This window comes from Ailuropoda melanoleuca, unplaced genomic scaffold (genome assembly GCF_002007445.2).
Source record: "Ailuropoda melanoleuca isolate Jingjing unplaced genomic scaffold, ASM200744v2 unplaced-scaffold7781, whole genome shotgun sequence".
NCBI lineage: Eukaryota > Metazoa > Chordata > Mammalia > Carnivora > Ursidae > Ailuropoda > Ailuropoda melanoleuca.
In genome coordinates this window covers 7,892-13,221 of record NW_023253082.1, presented here as the reverse complement: position 1 = coordinate 13,221, position 5,330 = coordinate 7,892, and the positions used below count along the sequence as shown (strand labels likewise).

The 5,330-nt window shown below is 47.9% G+C and overlaps 1 long non-coding RNA gene across 1 annotated transcript; it reads left to right on the top strand.

Annotated features, from left to right (window-relative positions):
* Positions 1-2,334: 2,334 nt before the first annotated feature.
* On the top strand, positions 2,335-4,844 carry LOC117800773. Its single transcript, XR_004623165.1, has 3 exons — positions 2,335-2,476; positions 4,417-4,470; positions 4,689-4,844. It is a non-coding gene; the product is annotated as an uncharacterized LOC117800773 (long non-coding RNA).
* The last annotated feature ends 486 nt before the right edge of the window (positions 4,845-5,330 follow it).

Here is a 5,330-nt window from a genome sequence, read left to right as displayed (position 1 = left end):
GGGGAATGGGATAGACTGGTGATGGGTAGTAAGGAGGGCACGTATTGCATGGTGCACTGGGTGTTATACGCAACTAATGAAGCATCGAACTTTACATCAGAAACCGGGGATATACTGTATGGTGACTAACATAATATAATAAAAAATCATTAAAAAAAAGATTTTATTCATCTGAGAGAGCATACACCAATAGGGGGAGAGCAGAGGCAGCGGAAGAAGCAGACTCCCCACTGAGCAGGGAACCCGATGTGGGGCTTAATCCCAGTACCCCAATCATGACCCCAGGTAGTCAGACACTTCACCAGCTGAACCACCCAGGGGCCCTGAGGTTGGCGTTTTAAAGTTGTGCACCTGGCATCAGCTGTTGGCGTATCCTCTGTCTCCTTACTGGTAGCACCTGAGATTCCATGAGGGCTTGTGTCTGTTGGTGACTGATTCCTCAGGGTGTCCCAGGAGATGGAAGGGAGACATGGAGCCCAGGACTCCATGCAAAGTGTGGGAGCCTGGTCGGGGGAGCCTCCGGGATCCTGCTGCAAAGCTGGGGGCTGTATGGCCAGAGCCAGCTAGAGTGCGGGCAATGGCCCTATGGACAAGAGTTCCATCGATGCTTGACTCCTCTCATTCACCGCTCTTCCTGGCCCAGGGCTATCGGTGCTGCTGCTATTGACCTTGGGACCTGCAGCCCTGAGCCCTGGAGGTGAGCCTGCCCAGCTGGCCCAGGAGTGATGGACGGCATGCCAGTTTGGGTTCTGGGTTCCTTCACCACAAGGGGGAGAGCCAGGGAGAGAAGGCTTATTCTGTGAATGAGCCTCAGATATGGTCTTCCTCTGGAGATCAGAGAAACTTTCTTCCTCCTCAAATGCCTAGAGTTTCCTGAACTCTTCCTCTTGTAGTAGCAGCCAACGTCCCCCTCCTCCATTCTCTGGTCCCCAGCTGGCAGCTGGCATCCTCCGTTCCCTGGGGCTTCTGAGCACGGTCTCCATCCCCACAGTGATGTGGTAGGAGGTGCCCTTCGGACTCCATACCTCTCAGTGCCCCTGCCTGTTGCTGTTATTCAGATTCATATTTCCCTCTGGGGAGATCTTCAGCAATCCCATGGTGGGTTCTAAGGGTACAGAGGCTTCAAGGTGGTGGAGGGGCACATCCAAGGTTGTGAGGCATTCAGTCCTCAGTCCTGGGAGCAGCACAGAAGCAGTTTTTCAAGGGCATACAGGCCAGAGGAGGAGCGGTGGGGACAGGGCAGTGCCTGCATGTGGCCGGGGCGATGCAGAGTGAAGAGCTCTGGCTTTGAAACTAGAGGGCACCAGTGATCTCTCGCTCCCTCTGTCCCTCCCTCTCTCTTTCTATCCTTCCCCCTCCCTCCTTCCCTCCATCCCTCCCACTCTCTCTCCACTTCCAGAGGAAAGATCATATGAGGATACAGATAGCAGACAGCCATCTACAAGTCACGGGAGGGCCCTCACCAGAAAGCAACCCTCCTGGCACCTCGACCTTAGAATCCAGCCTCCAGAAACAATTTGAGAAAATAAATTTCTGTGGTTTAAGCCACCTTGTTAATGCTATATTATTATGGTAGCTCTTGCGACTAATACACATGGACATGAGAAAAACAAAGAAGGTGTAAAAATGCAAAGAAAATCACCATAATTCCTCCAGAGATTAGTGAAACATTTAGGTGTTTTTCTCATCTTTTAAAACATATCAGGAATATTCTTTATTAATGAATGTGAATCTCAGACTGTGTTGAGTACTGTTGAAGAATAGAAACAAATTGTTTCTAGACCTGCTAGGGTTTAGGGATGTTGTTGTCGCATGGTGCAGAGCTTTGTGGTGACCGGATACTTATCTACTTTATTGCAATGACAGTTACAGGAATCTGTGCATCTGATAAAATGTCATAGAACTATACACTCCATTGTGCTGTTGTCAATTTCTTGGTTTAGTTATTTGACTATTGTTACATACAAATACATAAGTACATAACATGTATCTTTTCTTGGAAACCAAGGGAAGGACCTCTACGTATTGTTTTTGAAACTTCCTGTCAATCTATGTTTATTTCAAAATAAAACTTAAAAATAAATATGTCTGTGACTAGATAATCAATGGATAAAAAACAATCTGTTCACTGTGAATGATAGCCCTCATAGGGGCCAAACACCAGTGGGATTATCTTCATGTTGGGGAGGCCTTCCTGTATCAAAAAGTAGAAACCATCAAAGAGGCTTTCAGTAGGATTGCTAGAAATGCTAAGGAAATACTTAAAAAGAGAAGTGTGAGTTTCAGAGAAATACATGATGGGGAAACACAGGGGGAAAGAAGCATCCAGACCAGCATTTTACTCAGTAGCTCATCTGAGACTTAAGTAAACAGGAAGTCTTTTCAGGGCACCCAGACGAAGACCAGATGGCATCCTCTGTGGCTGGGCTCGCTGGTGTCTGCACCATGAGGAATGGGCATCCGAGGTTGCTGCCAGGTAGGCAGAATTACAACAATGGTGATAGGGCAACTAAAGCTACCTGGGAACTTTATCCAGTTTGAGAAGTTTCTCTGTTCTTTGCTTTATTTCTGAGATTTGCTCTATTTCTGTTTTTTTTTCCCACTATCTCTGTAAGGGAGAGCAGGGAAGAAATTTTAAGAATGGTATTAAGTCAGTTCTATTAAGTTCTCAAAGAAGAAGTTTGGTGGAACTTATTTCTAGGGCAAACTTGGGGACTTATCAGAGCTAATGTTATGGACGGTATTAAACCAGGTTCTCCAGAGAAACAGAATCACGAGTTTCTGTATATGCGTACATGTATATGTATGTATATGTATAGAGATGTAAATGTGTGTGTATGTATGTTTGTGTGTATAGAGAGATGAGAGAGAATGTGTTAATTTAAGATATTGGTTTATGAGGTTGTTATTGTTGGAAAGTCCAAAATCTGTAGGTCAGGCTGGAAACCCAGGGATGTTTCCAGGGACATTGATGTTGCATCTCAAGTCTGAAGTCGGGGGAGCCTGGGTGGCACAGTCGTTAAGCGTCTGCCTTTGGCTCAGGGCATGATCCCAGCATTCTGGGATCGAGCCCCGCATCAGGCTTCTCCACTAGGAGCCTGCTTCTTCCTCTCCCACTCCCCCTGCTTGTGTTCCCTGTCTCACTGGCTGTCTCTCTCTGTCAAGTCTGAAGTCAGTCTGGAAACAGAATTCTTTCTTCCTTGGAGGAGATCAGTCTTTTTTCTCCTAAGGTCTTCAACTGATTAGATGAGGCCCACCCACATTATAGAGGTAATCCACTTTACTCAGAGTCTGCTGATTTTACTGTGAATCTCACTTAAAAAAACACCTTCACATCAACATCCTGCTTCCCATGAATGGAATGACAGACTCTAACAGGTGGCCAGGTGATTGCTGTAGGGAAGGTTTCTTCACACCTGAAGCAATTTTCATACCATGAACTCTGTCCAGTGACTCATCACTCAGGACCAGACTGGGGGATAAAGAGAAAGGTTATGTCCTCAGTGCATTGCAGGAGGGCAAGGAGCTTACTTGGAAGGAACCATAGAAGCCATGGGTGTTGCATCTGGAGAGGCCACTCAACCAGGAGATGGTGGCTTGAACTGCCAATGCCATAGTTCTCATCCCTCACCTGTCATCAGCTCTCCCTCTTGTGATTCCTGGGTTCCCTGCCTGGCTGATACCACTGCGAGCTGGGACTCAGACTTGGGGCTGGCTGACTCCCAAATCCATGTTGTTCTTCTGTGCCCCAAAACATGTGGGTTAAACAGGTGGGAATGATCCTGGAAGAGAAATCTTCAAGGTAGATTTCTGCCATCGCCAGAGAACAAAGGACCTGGCTATGGGGAGAGCACGCCAATCTGAGGACTTTGTGTTGCAAGATTTACCACTTCCATCAGGAGAGGCTGGAATTTCTTTTTTCCCTCTTTTTAAAAGATTTATTAATTTATTTGGGGGAGAGGTGGAGAGGGGGAGGGAGAAGAAGAGGGAACGAATCCCAAGCAGACTCCCCACTGAGCGCAGAGCTCGATGCGGAGCTCCGTCTCACCACCCGTGAGATCATGATCTGAACCGAAAGCCAGAGTTGGGCCTCAACCTACTGAGCCATCCAGGTGCCCCTGGGAGAGGCTGGAATTTCTAAGTTGTGTCCCTGACATGACCTGTGTATATTCTGTCCCCTTACCTTTAGCACAGAGGTTCCATAAGGATGGTCTCTGATAGTGACCGACTCCTCAGGGAGTCCAGGGAGAGGGAGGGAAGAGGACTGGTCCTCAAATCTTCCTACATTACAAGAGCCTTGGGAGAGCCATGAGCCACAGCCTCAGAGCCACCTCCCAGGATGCAGGGGCCATGAGGCCATGAAACTGGAGTTCCATCTCCTCTCTTTGTCATCTCTCTGTTTTTTTTTTGCCCCAGGACTCTTGATGCTGTTGCTGTTGTCATTGGGAGCTGCAGTCCCGTGGATTAGCGGTAAGTCTACCCAGAGGCCCCACTGAGGCTCTGGTCTTCTGGAGATAACAGAAACCATTTCTACATCCCCAAATGTCCAGAGTTTTCTGTCTTTTCCTCTTTCAATGGCAGCCATCCCTCTCCTTTTTCCCCCTCCCATCCTCTGGTCCTGGACCCCCAGCTGGCAGCTGGCTCCCTCCATTTCCTGGGCCTTCTGACTGTGGTCTCTGCCCTCACAGCCTCTGTTGTTATAGACTCAACTCGCAATTGCCCTCAGAACTCCGCTGTTTTCAATGGCACCCACTGTCGTTGCTCTCCGGGATTCAATTCCTCATCTGGCGTGATCTTCAATGGCTCCGAGAGATGTCAAGGTACAGGGGCTTGGGTGGTGCAGGGGCCTGGAGATGGTAGAGGGAGGTGATGGGGGGAAGATGTTCTCTTTTCTCTGCTTCAGTTTGCTTGTCTGTAAATTGGGGATAATCATCGTACCTACCCTACATGGTTTGAGTGAGATTTAAAATTTACGTATGTGAAGCACACGTGAAGACTAGTAGAGAGCAGACTGTCAAACACAAGCTATTATCATGGTCATTACTGTTATTACTCTGGTTATTCTCACAGCATGAAGAAAGGGGAGAGTAGTGGAAGAAACAGGAGGGAAGAAACCCCCAGGGCCTGGAAGCTCAGGTTCTCCTCCTAGCATGAGCTCAAGGGGAATGCCCCCCCCAGGGTCATGGTTTCCCACCTCGCTCCTCGAGCAGTCCCATGAGGCAAGCAGAGCTACATGGTTTTTTTTAATAATAATTTTTTTTAAAGATTTTATTTATTTATTCGACAGAGAGAGAGACAGGCAGCGAGAGAGGGAACACAAGCAGGGGGAG